Raw genomic sequence first — 16,879 nt, 5'->3', positions numbered from 1 at the left:
TATCTATGGAGATAATCTGAAACTAGGATTTCTAGAGATTTCCTGAGAAGGGAATACATATGGCAAGATTCCATCACACATATCACAAAAAATATTATAGATTTTTTAAAAATGTGCATAATTAATGCAGTTGATACATGAACATATTTAAATTAGTGATGAATTTGAAGTCTGGAATGACATGACACGTGAAATTTGTTAAGTGTGAAAATGCAATGTACACAACACAGAATTAGAAAATTAGCTGTGAGCAGCATTGCTATGCTCTGATGGGTTTGTAGCTCTGAGGTAGAGGTGTCTGGCTTGTGTAGTAAAAGGTGCCATTTGGATGTGTTTCATAGAGCAAATTCTCATTTTAGGCATAATGGCAACACTATGGAAAACAAGTGTATTTTACAGCACACTTGCATCAGGAGACACAGGATATGGTTGTTGTGCAACAGGAGACACAGAGCTTAGATGCTGTGTAGCAGAAGACTCAAAATGTGGATGCTGTCCAGCAGGAGACACAGGACTGCCTTCTCCAGCACCTTGGAAAGGAAGAATGCTTTGCCTTGGACAGGTGAACTTACGCTGGAAGGCAGATGTAAGATATTAGTACTAATAATGAACTGTAGTTTCACTAAACAACCCAGCTATATCAATAAAACCTTTAAAAAATGATAATTGAATGGATACAGTGGAAAAATACAAAAAGCAAGGTTGCGCCTATTTAGAAAGAGTGAGAGAACATATTTTATCAATAGAGAACGCCACAGAAAAAAGAAACGAAGACCTCCCTGTACCAAGACATTTTCTGACTTGTAATAATTGTAATCTGAAACATTTTAAATATATAGCTATAGATAAATTAAACCCAGATTGGAGGGGTGGTGATGTGCAAAACAAGCTTTTAAAATTGGAATATAAGTGGATATACGAGTTAGAGACTAAACACCCTAAAGGTCTGAATATAGATTTTCACCTAACCCCTTTTTTGCATTAATAATTATCTATATATATATTTTTTTTTTACATAAATAATTGTTTTTATATAATTTTTTATATTAATGTTCTGTATAACATTTCTGACATTAATTCCATATCTATATTATCTTTTATATTTTTCAACAGCACTTTTATATCCATTGTAATCTAACTTTTTTAAAAAAAATTAAAAAAAATGTTTTTTTAAAAAAAATATATATAAAAATACCTGTTTGTTATTGATATCCTTGTTAGCTCAGTGGTAAAACAACCACCCTCTAAACCAGAAGTCCATGAGTTCAAATCCCAATTAGAAAAAAAGCCCAATTAATATTATTAGTTTTACTATTAGGTCTCTACTGATATTTACTTTACAAATACAGTAAAAATAAAGCTTAATAATATTTAAATAAAACTTGAAAAAAGGGGTACCTTGTTCTGCTAAGAACAAATATAGGAAAAATTCTGGTAGTGAAATTACACAATTAGAGCTTTAAATATAATGAATACCGACCGCTATAATTGACTTAGGGTTAGCATAGTGGAAAAACCATTACTCTCCCAACTATAAAACCACGAGTTCGAAACCCACCTGGAGAATATATTTATAAATATTTTTTTTTTTTACTATTTTATATTTTTGTATTAATGAACATTTATTAACGATGCTAGAATGATATTGATTAATATAATGTGTCTCTTTAATCATTACACTTTTTGAAAGTTTTCTTTTTCTTTTTCCTCTTCCATTTTGCCATTATCGCCATTTTCCATATAATCTAACCAATGTTTATTAGAATTGCAATTATTCAATTAAATTGTCACACTTTGGTTTATAAAAGCAGGACAGATAAGGCTAAGAATTAATTTGCTTGAGAAAGACTGTAGTGACAGCTGAAACGCGTAGCGTTCAAAACTTTTCCAAATTATTCAGAACACACAAATCTGTGGACATCCATCCTGATGATACCGAGTCACTGCTAAACAGGAAGTGATGGAAGACTACATGTGACGGACCGGCCTGGGCTCTGAAACAACCAACGCTAGCGTGAGTAAAAAACGCTACTGAACAAAGGAGCGGTTGATTTCAAAACATCTATAAGAACCTAGGATAACGTTTCCCTTCTACAAATCTGAAAGTAAGACTTACCATAAATCTTTACCTTAACAAAGGATTATGTTTAAAGACTAAGCTTATACCGGTATTCGCTGAACATCTCATCATATCTGGACAAAATTTTTTTTTGGAAAAGTAATTTCTTGCCTTACCCTGCCAAAAGTTGGACAATAAGCATATGCTAATAGACACAAGGAATTGATGATTTAACAAATATATGTATATACAATACAAACAATTTATTCTTTAATATTAACTACAACTGTTTTTGTCAAACAGATGGTTTTATATCAAAGGTGAACATTTTGTATAATCACATACACATTATTCATTTATTTTATCTATTTATTTATTATACAATTTATCTATATATATATGTCTTTTTGAATTATTGCATATATTGCTCGAATGGTTCCCTTAGGTTACTGATGCAATGTGTCCAATTTATTAAAAATACATTTTATATAACATTTTAAATTGATTGGCCAATCAACTCTTAGATACATTTTTCATATATTCTTTATATTTTTTATTTATGTTCTTTATTTTTTATTTATATCAATTTTTCCTGTTTTTTTCCAGTAAGTGGATCATATATGATCCATTGCTTTTAATATAGTGCTTTTAGAATATATTATTCATTAAAGGATTATCTATTCTCTCATAAGAATATTCAATAAACCATATTTATAAGTCCTATCCTTATCTCTTTTCAAGTATTATTCTCAACAAAGAAATAATCATTCACTATTTAGTTCAGTTTAGTGCTGTTTTTTCACTTTTAGACAATTAGTTTAGCCTGGCCACTCAGGTTTAAATAGGCGCAACCTTGCTTTTTGTATTTTTCCACTGAACTTACACTGGAACAGAGTCTATGTCTTGGCAGATAAACTTACACTGTAACAGGGTCTGTAGTTTGGTAGGTGATCATATGCTAGAAGAAGATCTATGTCTTGACAGGTCAAAGACTGGAGTGCCCAAACTGGGGCCAGGGACTGGAGTGATGCCTGCACAGGGGCCTAGGACATGATTAATGCCCACACAGGGGCCTAGAACAGGACAAGATCGGTATACACTGGCATAAGTTTTACAGGACAAGACAAAAGCAAAATCCAGGTTCAAGCCAGGGTTCAGTAAACCAGGAAGCAGTCCAGTCTTACAGGGATAATCCAGAAGAATGTACAGAAGACTTACCAGGTTCAAGAAGCCAGGAAATGAACAACATAGAAGGATACAGGTCAGAAGCACAAACCAAGTGAGTGAACAGTAATGTCAGAGCAGGGAAGAGACAGTGATGCAGTATTTTATAATCTGACTAATGAGAGAACTACCTGTAGCTGGCAGGCAGGAAGATCTAAACTGTAAAGCCAGTGCAGGCAGCAGGTCTCAAATATGGTGAGTATAGCCAAAGCCCTCCAGTGGTACAAAGACAAAGTAAATGGCCACAAACCAGGAGACCCAGGTTCAATTGGGGGCACAGACATGACACAACCCCCTACCAAGGATGACCTCTGATAAGCAAAAGGTGGCGAGCAGCAACCAAACAATCATGCACAGGAGCAGGGAGGCAGCCACCTCCTCCATATCAATAAATCTCCAAAAAGAGTACTCCAGCATATTAATGTAAAATACCTTTACTGTGCCTTGGTCCACAAAAACAGAAACAACGTTTCAGACCCTCATTAGGTCCTTAATCATGTCTACCTGAATAAACAAAAGAGACTACCTTTATACATATGCACAGGTGTAAATCTATTACATATTAATTAAAACACAGCGCCATCTAGTGTAAATGTTAAACATTTCTAAAGATGGTACATCTAATCTTAAAGAAGCATTGTGTTTAATGTTTAATGACAAAATTACAAAAATTACAATTAAAACATATACATATAGTCACTATGCATACAATTAAAATGAGAAGCTGCATTTGAAAATATAATCATAATTAGACCAGATATCAGATACAGAGCACACACCAAAATTACAGCAATCATATGGACAGGAATGTAAATACAGAAAATGTTAATGCAAGCAGTTTATACAGATATCATGGACACTTTTGTATACATTTTTAACTTATACCAACAACATAAGGTTTCAAAGTTTGCAGCTTGTTGATCCAAAACCTCTGCACAGACTTAGATTTTTCCTAAACATGCAAGACCTGCTTCCTAACCAGAGTTCTATTAAAGGCAAAAATGCAATTGGAGGTAATTACTTGGCTAAAGTTTTTTTTTCAGTACAGGAGCTTTGTTGATAGCTGCAAGAATTGGGTCCTGTGGATTAGGTTTTACTGATAAAGTGAGTTAAACTGACAGTACCGCATCTCCAGAAAGCAGTTTGAGGAGTTTTGTGTGCAGGATCAGAGAACTCATTAATAATGGAATAGGCATCAGAGTCAGGTGTGTCGGTCACAGCATTACAGGGAATAGAATAAGAACAAGGAGCAGGAGATTCTGAGGCTAAATAAGCTGTAGTCTGCATACTGGGTACAGGGGAATCTGTCTTGGACCTTGATACAGTAGTATTCTACGGTAAAATAGCTTCACAATCCATAGTCGATATACTGGTAACTCTAAAAATAAAAATCCTCCCCGGCTACTCTGTCAAGCAGGCAGTACCAATTGTAAATGGAACATACAAACAGAAGCGCATTCCACTCAAAGTGTAGTATTTATTACAATATTGTCTATATTATGATTGGAGCGCTATCGTTTATGACCCAGCGATATCGGGTTTTTGCATCCATTTGTGTGCAAGTTAAATTCCACTCATATTACAAGTTGAAAGTATTTGCGAATGTGTGAGTACAATTGTGATTTACGCTAGAATGATTTTTTAAATGACCGCGACTTGTTGGTGTTAGGCTTTTTTTTTTACTTTTTCGGCTCCATTGAAGTCTATGGGGAATGTGATTTTGTATTTGCGACTTCTTATAGTCTATTAGTTACTGCAACGTAACAAACATTTTACTTTCAACTTGTAATATGAGCGTAAATCTATGAGCGCAAAAAAATACTTTTAGTAGTTTTAACGCGAGCGCAAACTACTTGTACACTTGTAATCTAGCCCTTTATGTTCTGATAACAAGGCATTCCTGACACTTCCATCCAGAAGGTTTCATCCAAAAAACTGTAAAAAGAGTTATTGGACATTAAGATAATTATTAAAGTACCACTAAATGCAGTAGGATAGCATAATCAATAAATGCATAATAAATAGACAATGCAAAAGCACTTCTCAAGAGTAGTAGATTTTTTTCTGACGAAAGTTAGTTTTATTTTCCTTCCCACTGCCTCATGTGACACCCATCAGCCAATCACAAAATGCATAAACATATATTCTGTGAATCTTGCACATTCTCAGTAGGAACTGGATAATTAATCTGAATTGAAAAGTTGTTTAAAATTGGGTGCTCTGTCTGAATCATGAAAGTTTTTTATTTTTTTATTTTAAATCATACATTTTTTATTGAGGGTTTTAGTAGATCACAAGACAAAAAATAATAATATTTGACCTTCAACAATAAAGGCAGGTTTTCATGTCGGTTTCAAATCAAAATAGCAAAGCACATAACTAATGAAACATATACTGAATATATCAATGAGACAGCTTTAACCTGCTGAAAGGATAAACAAAAATAAGTACATATACGTATTAGTAATACATTACTATTTTAGTCAAGAATACAGTTGGTCTTCCATAAATTGAACCTCATTTTTCTAGTAGCTGTACCTCACATTTACCAAAGGGACACTCTTGAACCTAGTTAATCTTATGGCTCTGAGGTGAGGTAATCTAGTATTGGTATAGGTTGCTCTTGGACCTTAGTACAAGATTTTAAGCAGAACTATAAACTGATAATATAAATTGAATATATAATAGATTAAAAAATATGAACGCTAATTAAAAACGTGATTATATCTACAAAAATGGTAGCTAGATGTTTAAATGTACATGAGAGTTAACAGCCAGATGTACAATTAATATATTATATTGAAATATTATATTGTAGGATAAAGGCCCCTAATAACAGGATAGTTGTTATATATTGAAAGATACCCCATATATGATTGGCCTAGCAACTTTTGGATTTCTCAAAACATAAATATGGATAAATGGAGTCTAGGCTAGGGGGAAGGTATATAATAAGGAGCTATAGTGTCTCAGTTGAATGTGAATGTCAGTCAGGATTAGTATGTGTATCCAGTTATACTGAAGGTTAGGGACTTTAGCTAGTATGGTAGTGTATTGTAGCTCTAGATCCCATCCTGCACATGTATCTGTGTATTAGGAGATAGTATAGGATAACAAGTTTTAACCAAGCTTCATTCATAGGTAATAGGGGTAAGTGCACATACTATGTCATAAAGAATATATAACAAGAGTAATATATTATTTCTCTGACTCCTGCACTTAAGTCTATATAATTTAGTCTAGTTAAACTGCTATCTACCATTAGAGAGGGCTGCTAAATAGGGCCAAGCAAATGTTGACAACTATCATTAATTTAAGAGAGAATGCAGTCATTTACACATTAAACAACTAGCCTAAAAAGTAGCTGAGAGTTAGGTGGCCTTTGGGTTAATATGTAGATTAATTACCCTGATACAGTTAAGAATCTATATTACAAACAGGCTTAACAGGCTAGAACATAATAATAATAATAATAATAATAATAATAATACTTTGCAATTTATTTATGAGGAAAGGTAACCAATATTAATTAATATGTGATAGTATGCTGGATGTCCCTGGAGACAATGTAAAATCCAAAAAAGTCTCTTTCGGCTCATAGTACACTTAGCCTACTCTGAGTTTCAGAATGGTGTTCTTTTGAGCCTTCTTCTCTTTTAGTGACTTCTGGATCTAATTTGCTGAGCTCAATGTGGCATCTGATAGTATAACCCCAGGATGTTCCAACCGGTTTCAGGTGGAGACTTGTAGGCCTTGGTTTATTCTCACTTTTGCTACTTTCTAAAAATTGACCCACTGAATGTGTTAAAGCTCTTGGTGGTGATTAAAGCCTATTGAGCTCCGGGAAGCCAGCTGCACATTCTCTGGAGCCGGAAAGTTCAATACCCCCATTACTTTTACTTTTGAAGGAGTTGGGTCGGGGCCAGACAATATTATCTAAAACCAGCATCGACGATAAGGTAGGTATTGTTACAACTTTGCTCACGTTCGTCTCGTGGTTCCCTGACTCTGCTCGGAGCAAGGTGGGTTATATTGGTTTAGTCTCAGTAGAGCTCAAATCTTTGATCAGTGGTGGCTGCAGATTGGGTTGATCCTTGGACCCTGATCGTAAGAGGGCCAAGAGGTTATCAAATGTTTCCTCCATCCATCTCTTGAAATTGCCCAGTAAATCTTTCAGTGTCTCATAAAATTCCTCAAGGTGCATAGTTTTTACTTGCCATGTATGGCTTAGGCTTAAATGATCAACTGCGGTGGCTGTTAGATCAGTTGAATAGCACAATAGGCTGTTATATTAGTAGAACAATAGCGCTCAGTTTGACAGCAGATCAGTAGCTACTCTAACCCAAGTAATCAAAGGGGGTGTGTGTTGAGATCCTAAGTGAAGGTATTTACCCAAGTTCGCAACGGGCTTGATCAGATCCCAGGATGTGTAAATAAAATGATCAATTTTGTCAAGTTGTAAGGTAGCTGAATCATAGATAAGTTATATCTTATGGGATATTAGATAAATTATCAGTAATGCGCTGGGAGCTTAATAATTTTCGACATGGCATGGCTGCTGCTAAGCCAAGCCCCTGCCATGAAAGTTTAGTTTTGGCTTTAGTGTTTCTTCAAAGAAAACCTCTTGAAGTCAAAGAAGTGCTGAGATTGGCACAAAAAAACAACAGTGGACTTGCTTGTGTTGCTTGATTATGAACAACATTTGCTTCAGTGCTTGGCATAGATATAATGGAGAGATGGTAGATTCAATACTACTCAGATGATTTACCAGTTATATGATGACACATGGTAGTATATTACTACACAGGGAGTTGACCCTGCCTATATATTTTTTCTTATAAATAATATGAGTTTGATGCTTTTAAGAACTGGAATATCCATTTGAAAACATTAAACAAAGCATCCGCCAATGTCACTGCCCCTCCTTAAGCACTTTAATTGGACATGGAATATGCAGCTAAAGATCACCCGAAATATGAACAGTCACGTTAAAGGGACGTAAAACCCAATTTTTTTCTTTCATGATTTAGATAGAACATAACATTTTAAACAACTTTCTAATTTACTTCTATTATCATATTGTCTTCGTTTTCTTGTTATCCTTATTCGAAAAGCAGAAATGTAAGCTCAAGAGTAGCAGTTTTGTAACAATGTTATACATTAGCAGGAGCACTAGATGGCAGCACTATTTCCTGTCCTGTAGTGCTTCAGGCATGTGCACGCTACCTACCTAGGTATCTCTTTAACAAAGAAGAGCATGAGAATGAAACATTTTTGATAATAGAAGTAAATTGGAAACTTTTTAAAAATTGTATTCTCTATCTGAATAATGGAAGAAAATTTTGGGGTTTAATATCCCTTTAAGTTCTGAAAATACATTACTCTTGTGAGTATCATCAGTGAGTAAAAGAGGGCTGTGTTTTGCTAGGTGCATTGGCATCTGGGGCAGAATTGGCACAGGATGCACTGCCAGCTGGGACAGGATTGATACAGGTGGCACTGAATAAATAATCAGTTTCAACAGGATTTATAGTTGGAGAAAATATATTACTACTATTTTTGCTTCTTTTATTTTTGCTGAAAAAAAGTTAATGTGTCACAGCAAACTATTCCTTTGACCCTCAACACAATTTTAACCCAGTACCATCCTTGTTCTTCTTGGTTGCCTTTTTAATACCCTCTTATTTGGAGGGAGACTGAACATATGCACACTATTGGGTGATCACAATCCCAAATTATTTCTGTCATTAATCCCCTCAGCTGTGAAAAGGGTTTGTTTGTACTGAAAGTAAATTAAAAACATGGTATTCATTGTTAAATTCACAATAATAGAATTAAAAAAACTAAATGAATGATGACAAGTAGACATGTGCGATTCGGTTTGGACCGAATCGAAATTCAGATGAATTTTGTTGAATTCGAAATTCGGATCGATTTGAATTTCCGAATTGCGGCAGTGATAAATCTACCGAATAAATCCGAATCGATTCAGATGGATTCGGATGGCCATGTATTACACTAGTATTGTACAGTATACTAGTGTAATACACAGCACATCCCACTTAACAGTACCGAAATTCCGAATCGATTCGAACATAATCGAACCGAACTGAATTTCACACAAATCCGAAAGAATCCGAATGAATCCGAAACTAATTCATTTGATTTCTTCCGAATTCGAATCGATCCGAACCGAAATTCGAATCGGTCCGAATCGATCCAAACCGAACCAAATTTTTCCAAATGTCCAATTCATGGGTTTAGCAGTTACATAAAAGGTGAGTTTACTAATCCATTTGTACAGTATGTGATAAATAATGTGCAATTAACCATAAACATGTTTAGGACTGTTAAAGGCATTTAAACAGGGGCATTATTGGTGTGTTTGTTTGATGGGTTATGTTAATAATGGTCAATTGATCAAGTTGGAAGCATTTATATGTGTTTTGTGACATTGGTCTAGAAACAAGAAGACCTGTTTGGTAAATTAATTTGTTAAAACATTAATTAAAGCAAAATACTTTACAAGAAAATACAACACCAACATGTGGATTTTTTTTTTTAATGAAGTAGAATGAAAATAAAAATAATGATATGACAACTTTGAAAGCCTTGTAATAGTGACACAAGATCAAAAAATGAGAAACTTCAGACAGAAAATCATGTCTTTTAAAATCAATTTCATGTCTCCAGAAATCCTACAAACACCCTGAAAATGTTCACACATAACATCTTGTTTATCTTTCCAACATTTTTGAGACAAAGCAAAACAAAAAAAAAGAGACTTTGGAGCACCTTTGTTGCAGACCACTGTTTCCTAACCTATATGCCAACTCTGAGCTGGTGGTTTATAATCATCCCAGACTAGTCTGACTGGGTGATTGGCAATCCCCGCTCCCTCATGACAGGCCAAATGTCAACAGGGGGCAGCATTGCACAAGCAGCCTCTATAATGCCCGGGAGGACAGGTTCCCGGGTGAGAACTAACTGGCATTTGATAAATGGGGACCAATATATATGTTAATTGAAGGAACACCCACTGGCAAAGGCCTATACAAGATTAATGAAGAGTGCCTCAAATAATTGTAAAACATTATTTCTTAACTTCATCTATTAGGTAATTTTAGTGTGTTTTGCTCATTTGCAAAACCAATGTTCTTGTCATGATCTGGTGTACATGCGCTCAGGAAACAGACCCTCGGGGCAGTGGTAGGGATTTGAAGACACCGACCCCTGACCCGGGGAAGAGTATCCTGGACGTGGATAGATGATATTCTGTGATTCATATTTGCTAGAAGTTATTGTAGAAGAAATGGAGAGTGCAACATTTGTATACAATATATTCTGACTTCACTGTGACTTATAGTTAGTTAATAGAAGTAGCTGCAGGATTCAATGAGAGAAAAATATAGCAATGTGGAATGTTCAGACTTCAGAGTAAACTGGTAGAAGATTGACACTTAGATGCAAACTAAGGTTTGTTGCAGGTTCACAGTACATAATATTATATAAAGCTGTATGTCAGAGTTAAGCACAGCTGCACAGGTATTTAGACAAGCTGCAAGTTTAGGCATTAATTACTGTTTGTGCATATATATGCAAACTTGGTTTGTTGCAGGTTCACAGTACATAATATTATAAAGAGCTGTATGTCAGTAATTAGCAGAGCAGCACATGTGAAAGTTAAGTTTAAGGCATCAATTACTGTTTGAACATATATTGGAGAATCACATGAAAGCTTTTAACTGAACATAAAGATGCAGAGTTCTGAATAGCAGCAGGATATTTCAGCAATGACAACTTGTAGCAGAGAAATAGTTATACAGTTCTGAGTAAGATGCTGTTGTAATTAGAGAGTGATGGTAACCAAAAGTATGCTTGATTTATAATAAAGTTCAGAGTTTATTAAGAAGCAGTGTCCAGGAAAAAGAAATGGAATTATTTGGATACTTGCGATTTGATGATTTTAAGCATTGGTAATAGAAAATGCTGTAGGTTGAAATAGTTGGTAAAATTTATGCAGGAAACAGTCACAGACCTCGGTTGTTCAGGATCACAACTTCAATGTAAATGCCCAGCACATTAGACCTGAGAAGGCTTAAAAAGAGGCTGAGGTAATCAGGTGCATGAATGATTAATCAGGCAGGCAAGCAAGCTGAATGTGAATACTGCCCAAATGCAGCAGTCAGAGAAGGAAGTCTTAAAGGGATAGTGACATTAGGCTGAGATATGTTACAGATCGCCCTCCTTAAAGGCGACCTCCGGGTGCCCAACACAATCCAAAAGAAGAGAGAACAAAAATGATATGGAGAACCGGTAGTAGGTGTATGGAGGTAGTGAGTCCAATCGGAAATCAAGAAAGGAGGGTTGGAGATCTCTTGAAAAAGTTGAATGACGAAGTAAAGGCCATGTAATTCAGGTATCAAAAGATCTTGAAAATGATGAGAGCAAAACTTGAAGTCAACTTTTTTGTAGTCATAGTGAGAATGCATGAACGCCACATACAATGAGGTTCCTACCACAGAATCATCCTGAGGGTAGATAGGCGTATGTTCTTCATGATAGATGAGCATGTACATAGCCAATGAAATGGCAGCCAGTCCTAGAGATATGAATAGGCTTTCCTCAGCTTCAGAAATAGAGATGCAGCATTCTGGATTGATAACCAGATTAACCACCTTTGGGTCAGAGATTTGAGTATCCTCAGAAATAACCTCTTGGCTGAGGATTAGATATACTCCAAAAGAAAAAGCTATAGCCACTTCTAACGCAATAGCAGGGCTTTCTTCAAAGTAGGAGATAGGAGTGTAGAGTGCAAGATTTGTCCAGTTCTTGCCATCTTCTAATTCAATATGAAATGTCTCCTTACTGGATTCAGAAACAAAAGTGTCCTCACTAAGAACAGGTATATGAATGCCCACACCAGGGCCAGGTTCAGGAATACCCACATCTGGGCAAGGTTCAGGAATATCCTCAATAGGATCAAGTGTAGGAATGCACATGCCAGGGCAAGGTTCAGAAGTACCCACAACTGGGCAAGGTTCAGGAATATCCTCAATAGGATCAAGTGTAGGAATGCCCATGCCAGGGCAAGGTTCAGAAGTACCCACATCTGGGCAAGGTTCAGGAATATCCTCAGTAGGATCGGGTGAAGGAATGCCCATGCCAGGGCAAGGTTCAACTATAGAAAAAGGAAAAGAACCCACTTTAGAGCCAGGAACCATACTCTCTTCTGAGCAGAGGGCAAGGCTTTCTTCAGGGTTCATAAACGAAGAATTAACAAGACCCACTTTACAGCCAAGAACCATACTCGCTTCTGAGTAGAGGGCATGGCTATCTTCAGGATCAAGTATTATTACACCCATTTCTGGGTTAAACAAAGGAATACCCATACCAGGGTCAAAAACAGGAGAGTCCACCTTGATGTCAGGTTTAGTAGTATAATCATGGAAAACAGGAACAGGAATGGGCACAGGGGAATCTTCTTGAAGAACTTTTGTACAACTTTCAGGTTCAAGAATGTCCACTTGCGAACTTCAAAGTTGTCCTCACAGGATTGAGTATAAGGAATTCCTGTACAGGAAACTGATGTAGTAGAAAATATAGGTTGGTGCAAAGTATCTCCCAACAATTTCTTAGATGCAGTAACAGAAAAATTTTGAGAAGGTGAAGTGTACTGAAATATGCCACACTCAGGTAGATGCGGAGGAATTGTGACACAATATTCTGACTGAGAAGTTGTCTGGGGTTCAGCAGGCATACTTATTTGAGTTTGAATATCAGAGCTAAATTCTCCAGGGACTATCTCTGGTAAACTGTTAGATTGTATATCTGGAACAAAATTATCTTTTGTTTCTAGCACAGGATTTATAGACATTGAGGCAGCATGAGTGGGATGCAAGAAATCAATAGTTGGAAACAGTTTTTGTAGTTGTTGTAGAGTCTGAGAAGAGATACCATTAGATGCTTTAAGAACAGACATATGGTGACTAGAGACAACATCCAGCTTGGTGTTGACAGTGTCATGAGGCAAGAGAGGGTCTGGTACAACAGAAACTGAAACAGGAGATTCAGGCTGAGTTTCCTCTTTGCACTTTTGATTTTCTGTAGGCAGAAAGACTTTCTTCTTATTCTTCTTTTTCTTAGAGAGCTTAGATAACTGATATTTCTTCTCAGTATGAGGCTTCTTAGGTTGCTGCCATTGTGGCTTGTAGTACCTTATATCAGGTTGAGAACAGAAATCTTCTTCATCACTGGATGCATAATTCTGATGTAATAAATCTGCATAGTAGTTGAGGGGACCTTTTCTCCAAACAGCAGTCTGTAAACCAGATGTCTTTTCTTCCGGCTCTGAATCTGTCCAATCTAACGATTCCATGGGAATATCAGAAATTGGAAGATCAGTATTTCCATGAGAGGTTTCATGATGGGAGCTGTCTGTATCATCCATATTGCAAATATAACAACCAAGGATGTCATTATAGCAAATAGGTTGAGGTTTTGTCTGAGTTTGTGGCGAATTAAAGTTGCGCTCATACCAGTCTAATGCCAATTCAGCTGGATCTGTGAAGTCATCCTCCTTGTTGACATATTCAGACTCAGAATCAGTATCATCAGGATAGGAATCACAAACAGGAGGAGTAGATGGTATTCTGGAACAGTAGTCCTGTCTCTTTAAATCTTTAAAAGTCTGAATTTTTTCTGCTGAATCTATGAATGCATCCTCTTCAGTTACATAGTCAGACTCAGAATCAGTTTCACCAAAATGGAAATCACGAACATGAGGAACAGATGAAATTCTAGAAAAGTGGTTCTGTCTCTTTAAATCTTTAAAGATCTGAATTTTTTCTGCTGAATCGATGGATACATTCTCTTCATTTTCATAGTCAGATTCAGAATCAGTTTCACCAAAATGGTAATCACGAACATGAGGAACAGATTACATTTTAGAAAAGTGGTTCTGTCTCTTTAAATCTTTAAAGATCTGAATTTTTTCTGCTGAAGCTATGGTTAAATCCTCTTCATTTTCATAGTCAGATTCAGGATCAGTTTCACCAAAATGGTAACCACGAACATGAGTAGAGGACAGTCTAGAATAGGAGTACTGTATCTTTAAATTTTTAAAAGTATGAAAATCTTCTGTTTTTCCTTTAGGGATTGCTTGGGTCTGAGATATGTTGTAATTTTTTATTTTCCTTTGAGGGTCGGAGCATCCACTACCACTGCAGATCCCTTTTTTTGGCATTAACATTCTGTCATGATCTGGTGTACATGCGCTCAGGAAACAGACCCTCTGGGCAGTGGTAAGGATTTGAAGACACCGACCCCTGACCCGGGGAAGAGTATCCTGGACGTGGATAGATGATATTCTGTGATTCATATTTGCTAGAAGTTATTGTAGAAGAAATGGAGAGTGCAACATTTGTATACAATATATTCTGACTTCACTGTGACTTATAGTTAGTTAATAGAAGTAGCTGCAGGATTCAATGAGAGAAAAATATAGCAATGTGGAATGTTCAGACTTCAGAGTAAACTGGTAGAAGATTGACACTTAGATGCAAACTAAGGTTTGTTGCAGGTTCACAGTACATAATATTATATAAAGCTGTATGTCAGAGTTAAGCACAGCTGCACAGGTATTTAGACAAGCTGCAAGTTTAGGCATTAATTACTGTTTGTGCATATATATGCAAACTTGGTTTGTTGCAGGTTCACAGTACATAATATTATAAAGAGCTGTATGTCAGTAATTAGCAGAGCAGCACAGGTGAAAGTTAAGTTTAAGGCATCAATTACTGTTTGAACATATATTGGAGAATCACATGAAAGCTTTTAACTGAACATAAAGATGCAGAGTTCTGAATAGCAGCAGGATATTTCAGCAATGACAACTTGTAGCAGAGAAATAGTTATAAAGTTCTGAGTAAGATGCTGTTGTAATTAGAGAGTGATGGTAACCAAAAGTATGCTTGATTTATAATAAAGTTCAGAGTTTATTAAGAAGCAGTGTCCAGGAAACAGAAATGGAATTATTTGAATACTTGCGATTTGATGATTTTAAGCATTGGTAATAGAAAATGCTGTAGGTTGAAATAGTTGGTAAAATTTATGCAGGAAACAGTCACAGACCTCTGTTGTTCAGTATCACAACTTCAATGTTAATGCCCAGCACATTAGACCTGAGAAGGCTTAAAAAGAGGCTGAGGTAATCAGGTGCATGAATGATTAATCAGGCAGGCAAGCAAGCTGAATGTGAATACTGCCCAAATGCAGCAGTCAGAGAAGGAAGTCTTAAAGGGATAGTGACATTAGGCTGAGATATGTTACAGTTCTATTCAAAGTTTCTTGAATACTCGCTCAGTTGAAAAGGGCAGTTTGGGGCTTTATGAGTTATTTTTTCTGAGTTATAATGGAAAATGACTCATTTTGATTAGGTCAATGTTGAAAAGTGCTCATCATCATCCATGTTCATGTACAAAAGGATCACAATACATTGTGATAGATTCTTAAGTATAAATTATTTGAAGATGTCAGTATTCTTTCCTGTTCACCTTGGCCAACACAAGCTGATTTCACAGTCCTAATTCAAACATTAAAGGCTGTGACACACTGCAAGCGGAGCGGTGCCTTTTCATCTCTGAGCACTCTGCTGCGTCAGGTCGCGTAGCTGAGCGCTCAGAGATGAAATATTTGATCTTCAGAAGCGATGCGACGCGTAGCAGTGTGTCACAGCCTTAAAGGCTGTGACACACTGCAAGCGGATCGGTGCGCAGCTTGTAGATGCAGCTGTGCGCGCTCAGTGTGTCTTGCCTTTTCATCTCTGAGCACTCTGCTGCGTCAGGTCGCGTAGCTGAGCACTCAGAGATGAAATAATTGAACTTCAGAAGCGATGCGACGTGGTGCAAAGTAGCTGCATCGCCTCGCGCCGCATCGCTTGCAGTGTGTCACAGCCATTAGAAGTGACTGGGAAACAGTAACACAGGGCAGGTGAACAATGGACCTGCTGTGTTGTATGGTATTGTAGCTATAATTAGATATAGTGGCAAATGCAGCAAATATGTTGTGAACATATATTATTCATCCCTGTTCAACCTTAAATGACCACTCAATGTAGTAGAATTGAATAATTAACATGTGCATAATAAAAAGAAAATTATTTAACACCTACTCTGAATTTAAAATAAGCATTAGATGTTTTCTGGCAAATTTATTTTTCTCCCATTTTCCAGCCCCCCCCCTATCATGTGACAAACATCAGCCAATCACAGACTAGTGTACGTATACCCTATGAGCTTGTGCACATGCTCAGTAGGAGCAGGTGCCTCAAAAAAGTGTGTACATAAAAAGACTGCAAAATGTGATAATCTTAGTAAATTGGAAATTGCATTAAAACTGCATGATCTATCTGAATCATATACAAAAGATTTGTAGATATAGAAGAGAGATCCACAGAAGGAATGCAACTATAGCACTCTATGCTCAGACTGGAGAGGCAAAGAAATTCCAGTATGCTGTTAAAATATAACTTTTATTTATCAAATTAAAATAGGGGTTGTAAACACTAAAGAAATAGATTATAATCTGAACCTGTGG

Source organism: Bombina bombina, chromosome 1 (genome assembly GCF_027579735.1).
Source record: "Bombina bombina isolate aBomBom1 chromosome 1, aBomBom1.pri, whole genome shotgun sequence".
Lineage (NCBI taxonomy): Eukaryota > Metazoa > Chordata > Amphibia > Anura > Bombinatoridae > Bombina > Bombina bombina.
This window is presented reverse-complemented; position numbering follows the sequence as displayed.